Source organism: Salvelinus namaycush, chromosome 6 (genome assembly GCF_016432855.1).
Source record: "Salvelinus namaycush isolate Seneca chromosome 6, SaNama_1.0, whole genome shotgun sequence".
In the NCBI taxonomy this organism is placed as follows: Eukaryota; Metazoa; Chordata; class Actinopteri; order Salmoniformes; family Salmonidae; genus Salvelinus; species Salvelinus namaycush.
Window position 1 is genome coordinate 32,421,521 of NC_052312.1, and position 11,037 is coordinate 32,432,557.

The 11,037-nt window shown below is 43.5% G+C and overlaps 1 pseudogene; it reads right to left on the bottom strand.

Annotated features, from left to right (window-relative positions):
• Positions 1-9,325: 9,325 nt before the first annotated feature.
• Positions 9,326-10,115, bottom strand: LOC120049337 (annotated as a pseudogene).
• Between the last annotated feature and the right edge of the window lie 922 nt (positions 10,116-11,037).

Below are 11,037 nucleotides of genomic sequence, written 5' to 3' on the forward strand. Positions count from 1 at the left end.
CTTCTTTCTTTGGACAACGATGACACTGACCTGAGTGGGTGGGTGCGGTGTCCATTCCCGCCTTTCCAAGGACTGTGATTGGTTGGGAATGGTAGTGCTACGATGGGTGAGGGATAACTAAGGTAGGCTGAACAGCCAAACTAACGGGACTAAACAGAAACTGAAGGGAACGTGAGGGAAATATAGGTAGAGAGGAGGAGAGCTATTTTTTTACAGTTAGATCCCCCTCATTCTGACCGGTCTGACCAGGCGTGGGAATTCATATCCTGCTATGAGAGACCGTTTTAGCCCGTGTTGATGCATAACCAAACCAAAAAGAAGTAATCAGAGCTAATGAATGCATGTTCATGCCTTCCTATGTGCTTTACAGAGGCACAGTACTCCATGGTGCAGCTACTGTAAAGTCTCTGTACTTGATTCCTGTATTTGACTGTCAACACTTTATTTCCCCTGTGTTGATAGATTTCCCCCTAGCCTGAGGGGATCCCTCTCCTGGCTTTGCACTGTGTGGCCGACCAGCAAAACGACCTGGTGATATATAGTACCAGGCCACATTGGGAGATGAACCTGTACTGTGGGACCCTTACACTATATGCCATGCTGAATAATGACAAACTTCCATTCCCCATCCCCCACATTCTCCGTACTCCCTCTCTCTGCCACTGGATCCCCTCTGTAGCACTCGCCCACTCCTCTGCATTCCACCCTCCCTCCCCTCTCTACTACTCCCTTCCCCCCTCTCCCTAACACTTGGTAACCCACATGTGGGTGACTGTGCACCCTACTAGCTTGTCTCCTGTTCTTACAGCACAAGGACATACCCAGCAGTGGCGGAACAGAGTACACCTTGGGGAAACACAGTTATTATTCAGTGGTAATGAGAATAATTCTACCGGAGGGGTGAAGAAGGGAAGAAAGAAGAAAATAATATCAAATATAGATAGCTGGTAAGAAAGAGAGGAAGAGGGAGAGAGGGAGAGAGAGAGAGAGAGGAGAGAGGGGGAGAGCAGGAGAGAGAGAGAGAGAGAGAGAGAGAGAGAGAGAGAGAGAGAGAGAGAGAGAGAGGCATCGACTATGCCTCATCTACGAGAACCACCATAGGCATAAAGGTACCTATGCATGTACAGTATATTTTTTATTTAACAACTCTCCAGTGCGGTGGTGTGTGTGTGTGTGTGTGTGGCGGTGTTCTTGTCATGCAGATCTGTATAATTACTTAAATAGTGCTTACAGGTCACATTGAGCTCTATCCCTGAGAGAGAATCCTCTCTTCCTGCCTCTCTCCAACATTAGCATTAGAAAATAATACATTATGCAATTTTATGCTTCATTATCAGTACCTGAGGGATATTTTGGTGGAAATATATCTGGGCTGGAGAAACAGAATGCCCCCCCCCCCCATCCTGTCTGGAGAGTAGATGAGTTTCTTGAGAGAGGCACCTGAATTGTCGCTGTCCACACTACATTGCTGATTGCCCTATGATTTTACGATTATTAGCAGATATGGGGCCTTTCGGTGGAGCGCAGGCTCATTCGCCAGGAAATCATTTCTCAGCTGTCCCACAAATCACAGGCACTGGCTCTGTGGCTCTGAGATCCTTCCCAGGCATATGGATCCTCTCACTGACTCTAGTTACCAGGAGGGATGGAGACACACACACATAGACAGGCATACACACACACACACACAGATCACATCTTTCCCACAACACAATAACCCATAACATACAGTCTCAAGAAATTGGCATGTTATTTAATTATTGAACGGTGGTTTAAACCCCTCAAAGTACTCATTTTTTCATGAGCTGATCCTCTAGCCAATTTTAATTAATTGCATGCGTTCAGAGGGGGATCGAGACAGTTCAGTTCGACAGGCCTATATTGAATATAACCCTGGTACAAGCATGAATTAGTTATCCATGGTATATGCATTTTCCATGAGCAATTTAAATTATGCATACACTTGTCTAGGCATTCCATCTATACAATCTGCGTATCTTCTTATTCTCTGCGAGAGAGAGAGAGAGAGAGAGAGAGAGAGAAAGAGAGAGCAAGAGAGAGAGAGAGCGAGAGAGAGAGCAAGAGAGAGAGAGCGAGAGAGAGAGAGAGAGAGAGAGAGAGAAAGAGAGAGCAAGAGAGAGAGAGAGAGAAAGAGAGAGCAAGAGAGAGAGAGAGAAAGAGAGAGCGAGAGAGAGAGAGAGAGAGAGAGAGAGCAAGAGAAAGAGAGAGCAAGAGAGAGAGAGAGAGAGCGAGAGAGAGAGAGCGAGAGAGAGAGAGAGCGAGAGAGAGAGAGAGAGAGAATAATCAACAGCTTCAACAGCTTCAAACACAGCCAGCTCATGTAGCTACAGTCCTTTGACAGTCCTTTAGCATTCACATACAATAGGCTTCATGTTGGAAAAAGTACCCAATTGTCATACTTGAGTAAAAGTAAAGATACCTTAATAGAAAATGTCTCAAGTAAAATTGAAAGTCACCCAGTAAAATACTACTAGAGTAAAAGTCTAAAAGTATTTGGTTTTAAATAAACTTAAGTATGAAAGTTAATGTAATTACCTAAATGTACTTAAGTATCAAAAGTAAGTAAAAGTAATATTCATTTTGAATTACTTATATTAAACAAACCAGTAGACACAATTTTCTAGTTTTTTAAATTTACGGATAGCCAGGGGCACACTCCAGCACTCAGACATCATTTACAAACGAAGCATTTGTGTTTAGTGAGTCTGCCAGATCAGAGGCAGTAGAGACGACCAGGGATGTCCTCTTGATAAGTATATGAATTGGACCATGTTCTGTCCTGCTAAGCATTCAAAATGTAACGAGTACTTTCGGGTGTCAGGGAAAATGTATGGAGTAAAAAGTACATCATTTTCTTTAGGAATGTAGTGGAGTAAAAGTAAAAGTTGTCAAAAAATATTAATTGTAAAGTAAAGTACAGATTCCCCCCCAGAAATGACTTAAGTAGTACTTTAAAGTATTTTTTACTTAAGTACTTCACACCACTGCTGCAATGTCTGTATTCTATTGAGCATTATTGTCACCTAACCTCCAAAACGGAAGACATTGTACAACCATGTTGTGTATAGTACAGCAATGAGGTGTAGAATTGTCCAAAGTTTTTTAACATTGCAGTTTGAAATATGACTTGTGTAGAGGGAGGACTCATTGACAGCCCAAACAGTGGAAGCACGCACAAACGCTCACACACATGTTTTTCCAGCTTGCCCAGAAGAACCGTCTCACCGACCTCCCCCTTTTCTCTCAGGGTGAGGAGGTGAGCAGGGGAGAGAAGACCGGCTGTCACGATCGTCTTGATGAGGAAGAGTGGACCAAGGCGCAGCGTGATACAAATACATCTTCTTTTATTAGAGAAGACGAAACACGAAACAAACACTTTTACAAATACTAAACAAAAGTGAAGCTACAAACGAAAGTGCATACACACGCTACTAACGTTAGACATAGACAATTACCCACAACCTGTCAAATGCTTATGGCTGCCTTAAATATGGCTCCCAATCAGAGACAATGAAAGACAGCTGTCTCTGATTGAGAACCACTCAGGCAACCATAGACATACCTAGACACCTACACTGAACACAACCCCATGAACTCTACCAAAACCCCCTAATACAATACAACCACCCAAGACGAGACAAATACACACAAACATCCCCCATGTCACACCCTGACCTAACTAAAATAATACAGAAAACAAAGATAACTAAGGCCAGGGCGTGACACCGGCTCTCCTGAGCCTGTATAAATACCAGTCTCGGCTCCGTGTGCAGTGTCTCACGGGTCCTGTCTCTGGGTGTGTTCGAACACATCAATTTTGTCTAGTCGGTGATCATTGTTGGTCACCGCCTTTCAAAGTTTGTTGCATTATGGGGATAAGAATTGTTTGACTTGCGCCTACATGTCTACTTCATGAACTTTACAAATACCATGTGATCAAAAAGGTCATGCAGTTTGGTGAAGTCCCCTTCGAGTAGCTGCAGTTGCTTCTCACCAACTGCACCATGCAGCCATCGTCTGGCTAGTGGGAGGCACTATTTGTCCGCCAATCATTAGGGTGTTTTTGGTTGACCCACACAAAATCAACCAAAGACATGACTAAAACCTGTACGGCTCAGTTGGTAGAGCAAGTACCCTTGCAATGCCAGCATTGTGGGTTTGATTCCTGGAGCCATCCATACATACATGACTGTAAGTCACTTTGGATGAAAGAGTTAGTTAAATGGCATATATTATAAGGTGAAGGTAGGGTTTCAAACCGTGGTGAATGGCTTAATGAGGTGTGAAGAGAGGGCAGTCTCCTGCAGAGCAATTACCCATCCCCAGGTAATGCTGGGTAGCTGTGGGCCTGGTCAGCTGTTCTAATGGAGGGGCTGGTGACAGGGAAGATTACAGGCAACATCATGCCATTAGCCATCACCAGTCCTTTACGGACTCTCAGACAACCCTGGACAAACCGCTAAATAACAATGAAAAGCCCACTATCAACCAACAAACATTCAACTGTTTGGTTGCCTCTTTGTGAGATCATGTGTGTGGGTTTGTTTCCTTTGAAAAGAGGCAAACAAACCAGCATTCCTATCTCCCCTGACTATTCCTTGTCCGGCGGTAGGAGAAAGCAAATACAACCAGAAGATTGGTTTTGTCTTGCTGTGCAAGTAAAGGATAGTGAGAAGAGAGATGTAGTGTGTGCTTTGTGGCCTGATTGTGGGAACTGGTGAGTAAGTCAATCTTCTGCACACGTCCCATCTGCATGGGTTTCTGTACAACTCGTGCAACATTTCATCCTTCACTTGTCTACGACCTGACATGGCCTTCAGCTTTTGATCATAAATCACACGCAATGAATTGGACCTGTCAGAAACGAGTTGCTGCGCAGGATTAGGTAGTGGACCTACAAAAGAAGAAAAGGTTCAGCATGTACTTTTACAAGGCTGTATGTACCTTTGCTTCAAAGCAATTGGGCACATACATATATATAATACATATAGCATACCATATGGAATCACGGTGTGTTTCTCTATCTCCAGTAGAGTTACAAAAGCCTGGTAACTTTCCCCAAATTCCCAGATATTCCAGAAAACCTGACTGGATGAATTTCCTGTTTACTCCACCCTGCATCCCACTGCTGTCTTGCCTCTGAACCTAAGCAGGGTTGGTCCTGGTAGGTCCCTGGATGGGAAACCAGATGCAGCTGGAAGTGGTGTTGGATGGCCAGTAGGAGGCACTCTTTTCTTTGGTCTGAAAACAATATATATTCAAATGCCCCAGGGCAGTGATTTGGGACATTGCCCTGTAAAGGGTGCCATCTTTTGGATGGGACGTTAAACGGGGGTGTCCTGACTCTCTGTGGTCACTAAAGATCCCATGGCACTTAACATAAGAGTAGGGGTGTTAACCCTGGTGTTCTGGCTAAATTTCCAATCTGGCCCTCATACCATCATGGCCACCTAATCATCCCCAGCTTCCAATTGGCTCATTCTACCCACTGTAACTATTCCCCTGGGTTGTTACTGTAAATGAGAATGTGTTCTCAGTCAATTGAACCTGTAGAATAAGGGTTTAAAAAATACATATATACACATACAGTACCAGTCAAAAGTTTGGACACACATACTCTTTCAAGGGTTTATCTTTATTTTTACTATTTTCAATATTGTAGAATAATAGTGAAGACATCAAAACTATGAAATAACACATATGGAGTCATGTAGTAACCAAAAAAGTGTTAAACAATTCTAAATATATTTTAGATTTTAGATTCTTCAAAGTACCCACCGTTTGCCTTGATGACAGCTTTGCACACACTTGGCATTCTCTCAACCAGCTACACCTGGCATGCTTTTCCAACAGGCTTGAAGGACTGAGCACTTGTTGGCTGATTTTCTTCACTCTGCGGTCCAACTCATCCCAAACCATCTCAATTGGGTTAGGGTCGGGTGATTGTGGAGGCCAGGTCATCTGATGCAGCACTCCATCACTCTCCTTCTTGGTGAAATAGCCCTTAACCAGTCTGGAGGTGTGTTGGGTCATTGTCCTGTTGAAAAACAAATGATAGTCCCACTAGGCGCAAACCAGATGGGATGGCGTATCGCTGCAGAATGCTGTGGTAGCCATGCTGGTTAAGTGTGTCTTGAATTCTAAATAAATCACAGACAGTGTCACCAGCAAAGCACCCCCACATCATCACACCTCCTCCATGCTTCACGGCCTGATTCACGCAGTCTCCTCTGAACAGTTGATGTTGAGATGTGTCTATTACTCTATGAAACATTTAATTGGGCTGCGATTTCTGAGGCTGGTAACTCTTATGAACTTATCCTCTGCAGCAGTTGTAACTCTGCGTCTTCCTTTCCTGTGGAGGTCCTCATGAGAACCAGTTTCAACACAGCGCTTGATGGTTTTTGCGACTGCACTTGAAGAAACTTTCAAAGTTCTTGAAATGTTCCGTATTGACTGACTTTCATGTCTTAAAGTAATGATGGATTGTCGTTTGTCTTTGATTATTTGAGGTGTTCTTGCCATAATATGGACTTGCTATTTTACCAAATAGGGCTATTTTCTGTATACCACCACTACCTTGTCACAACACAACTGATTTGCTCAAACGCATTAAGAAGGAAAGAAATTCCACAAATTAACTTTTAGCAAGGCAGACCTGTTAATTGAAATGCATTTCAGGTGACTACCTCATGAAGTTGGTTGAGAGAATGCCAAGAGTGTGCAAAGCTGTCATCAAAGCAGTGTGGCAAGTTTGAAGAATCTCAAATATAAAATATATTTTGATTTGGTTACTACATGATTCCATATGTGTTATTTCATAGTTTTGATGTCTTCACGATTATTCTACAATGTGGAAAATAGTAAAAATAAAGAAAACCCTTGAATGAGTAGGTGTGTCCAAACTTTTGACTGGTTGTCAAATTAATATTTGTGAGAAGACCCTCTACTCCTTGAGAGGGTCTCTTTCTCCGCCATTCAAGTGGGAATAGGTATGTCTCACAAACTCAACAAGCAGAAATACACTGACAAAGATGCTCACCCTGTTGTTTTTCATGCTTCACCCTAGATCTACATGATGCGGTATGTTGAACTTATTCCAAAAATCATTCAGATTTCGCATGGCTGAGCTAGCAGGGAATAGGACAACATCTTCTTTAACCAAAATGCATGCAGTCAGTGTGTGGAGTACAAAAGTTGGCATTGCTGAATGACACATATCCCTCAAGCATCTGCTCTGCTGTGCTCTGTCCTCCACAGGGGAAAAGCCTGAAGCATCTTCAGATAGATATTCCACCACGAGTTATTCATAAAGGGATTAAACAAGCTGTCAGTCTTTACTCTCATCTCTCACACAAACGCACACACACATGGCGCGCACGCATACACACACTCCCTCACTTATTCACTCTCCCTGCTCGGAGTGGGACAAGGCAGGGTACACGTCTGTCGTCCTTCCCCTTTAACTCGGGAGACCTTGGGGGGGAGGGGCAGGGGGCCAGGACGACAGTGACTCGCTAATTACACAGTTAATATAGAGAACAGAGGCTCGCAGGCAGCCGGGATGGGGATGTGATAACTTTGGCAGTAAAGCCATCACCAGGCAGTGTAAACGCTGACCAGCGTGTCCTTGGAGGCTAAGGATGAGCAGGGAGTTGACAGAGGGGTTGGAGGCATCCCGAGGGGAAACATGGTGTGTGCGTGCGCGAGTGAGTGAGTGAGAGATAGAGAGAGAGAAAGAGAGAGTATACATGTATGGATTAATTGCATCATAATCCATCAAACACATTTGGTGTGTCATTTTTATTAAATGTTTTATTTTACCTTTATTTAACTAGGCAAGTCAGTTAAGAACAAATTCTTATTCACAATGACAACATACCAAAAGGCAAAAGGCCTCCTGCCGGGACTGGGGCTGGGATAAATAAATAAATATAAATAAATTCAATAAAAAATAGGACAAAACACACATCACGACAAGACAGGCAACACAACACTACATAAAGAGAGACCTAAGACAACAACAAAGCATGGCAGCAACTTGGGCTAGGCGATATATCGAGTTTTTTTTCGATATATTCCAGTTGATGTTTTAGCGCGATATGGAAAATGCCTGTATCGCAAGAATTGAGGTTCTGTTATAATGTAACGTTTTACAAATGCAGCATCTCACTGTCTCTTCTCTGTCAGCCCAATGTCGAATCATGTCCCAATTGCGTGCCAACACATGCACAGAGGTTATCCACCAATCACAACCCTAGACAGCCTTTCACAAATTGTAACCACGCCGGAGATGTGTAGCAGCGGTATCTGATGTTCCGAAAACGAATGTCCTGTGCAAAATCTGTCGCAAGACAATTGCAACGAAAAGCAGCAGCACAACCAACCCCTTCCATCACCTGCAACTGAAACACGCGGTGGAATGGGAGGAACGCGTGAGACGACGCAACGCCGATTCCCAAAACGTCTGCTAAAAGACAAACTACCATACCCGCATCCTTTTCAAACGTTATAACAAGAAAAGTTTGATGTGGAAGGAGATAACGGATGCAGTGACCTATTACATAGCGAAAGATATGGTCCCAATCTTTATAGTAGAAACCGACAGGTGCGCATGACAACTGACAGCAGGAGCGACATGATAAAATCATTGCGCTTGAACAACTGGACCCGCCTGCAGTGCTTTGGGCACAGGTTTCAACTCACCATCCGGTAAGTGTGACATTGGATAATTAAAGTGATTCAAAAAAGTTGTTCAGGCAGCTGTAGGCTAATGTGTTAGTAGTTGTGCCATTCTGCCAATCCAATAGCAAATAACCACAGGCTGTTTTAATTATAACAAATTAACTAAATGAACGCATTTTTAATCATGATTATATAAATGACATATTCAAACAGCTAGTGGTCAAACCTTCCTAAACAATAGAGTAGACATGTGGGTGTGTGTTGTTCATTTGTGTTGTTCATTTGTTTTGCACAAATAGGCCTTGCGGCCTTTTATTTTAATAATGAAAATTCAAATAAGAATTATGTCTTGGCCTTTTTTATTTTGTTTAGAGAAAAACAAGAAATCGAGATATATATCGTGAAGCGTCCAAACCTCTGGATATATTGCCCAGCCCTAGCAGCAACACATGACAACACAGCATGGTAGCAACACAACATGACAACAACATGGTAGTAACACAACATAGCAGGAGCACAAAACATGTTACAAACATTTTTGGGCACAGACAACAGCACAAAGGGCAAGTTTTTTTTCTTCTTTTTCCCCCTCATTTACATATTTAAATCTGTCAGTTGTTTAGACTGTCTCCTGGATGGGGGGCTCGTAGCCATCGGCCCTATCCACCTTTGCTCCGATGTCTGAGGGCTTGACTGTACTTCTGCCACCACCCTCACCGTGGAGCTCCATCAGTTTGCCTAACTCAAACTTGCGCTTCTTCAGCATCTTAACCTTCCTGACGTAGATATCGTGGAGGGGGTAGATGGACTGGCAAGCCTTCACAATGTCCTTGCCAATGGAGTCAGGGATCAGCTTGTTGACGACTTCCTTCAGGACGCCGGTCTGGACCTCACGGGTCATGATCTCCATCATCTTCTTCCTGATCTGACGGACCTACTGGTGCTGGGCGTACGACGTCTTCCTGATCTGGTTGGTGCGCTTCTTGGTGAAGCCAACGCAGAACAGACACAGGAGGTAGCCGTCGGTGGTCTTCACGTCCAAGTGGGCCTCAATCATGGTCTGGCACTTCTTGACCATGGAGCACTTCTTGTCACGGGTCAGGTTCATGCCATGGAGGTTGGTCAGGCAGTTCTTACCCTGCATGTCGTCTGAGATCAGTTTGAACTTGCGGAAGGCCACCTTATCGTTCTGCAGGTCAGCAAGGCTCACCACAAACACACTTCAGACCATCAGAGGCGATTCTGGTTCCCTGAGTCCTGGAGACCAATGTCTGGCCAATGTTGCGGATGTTGAACCTAGCAAGTGCGTTGACATCATACCAGCCCTTCTTGGAGAAAGGGTCGACAATCTTCTTTTTTGCACCTTTTTTGACACCTTTGGTCAGCCTCTTATTCTTGCCGACTGCCATATAGTCAGGGAGTGAAAGAGGAGTGGTCATTGTAGTGGTCTCTGACTTGTGGTCAGACTCAGGTGGAACAAACAAAAACGTTTCAATGTTGAATTGAATGTCATTGAGAAAACAGAAAGGTTTTAGAAGTAATCCAAGAAGTAGTCATCTAGTATTTCAAAGTATCTGTAATCTGGGGGTGTTGCTTGCATGTGTTGCATGCACGCACAAACACATGCTGCAAAAACATAATCAGGTAGTCAACACATGTGCAGATGCAGATAAATGTGCTGTATCAATGTACTGTATGTGCATAACGTTCATACCCCTTCCTCTCCTAATCAACATATACAGTTGAAGTCGGAAGTTTACATACACCTTAGCCAAATACATTTAAACTCCGTTTTTCACAATTCCTGACATTTAATCCTAGAAGAATTCCCTGTGTTAGGTCAGTTAGGATCACCACTTTATTTTAAGAATGTGAAATGTCAGAATAACAGTAGAGAGAATGATTCATTTTAGCTTTTATTTCTTTCATCACATTCCCAGTGGGTCAGAAGTTTACATACACCCAATTAGTATTTGGTAGCATTGCCTTTACATTTTCTAACTTGGGTCAAACATTTCGGCTAGCCTTCCACAAGCTTCCCACAATAAGTTGGGGGAATTTTGACCCATTCCTCCCGACAGAGCTGGTGTAACTGAGTCAGGTTTGTAAGCCTCCTCGCTCGCACACGCTTTTTCAGTTCTGCCAACAAAATTTCTATGGGATTGAGGTCAGGGCTTGGTGATGGCCACTCTAATACCCTGACTTTGTTGTCCTTAAGCCATTTTGCCACAACTTTGGAATTATGCTTGGGGTCATTGTCCATTTGGAAGACACATTTGCAACCAAGCTTTAACTTCCTGACTGATGTGTTGAGATGTTGCTTCAATATAT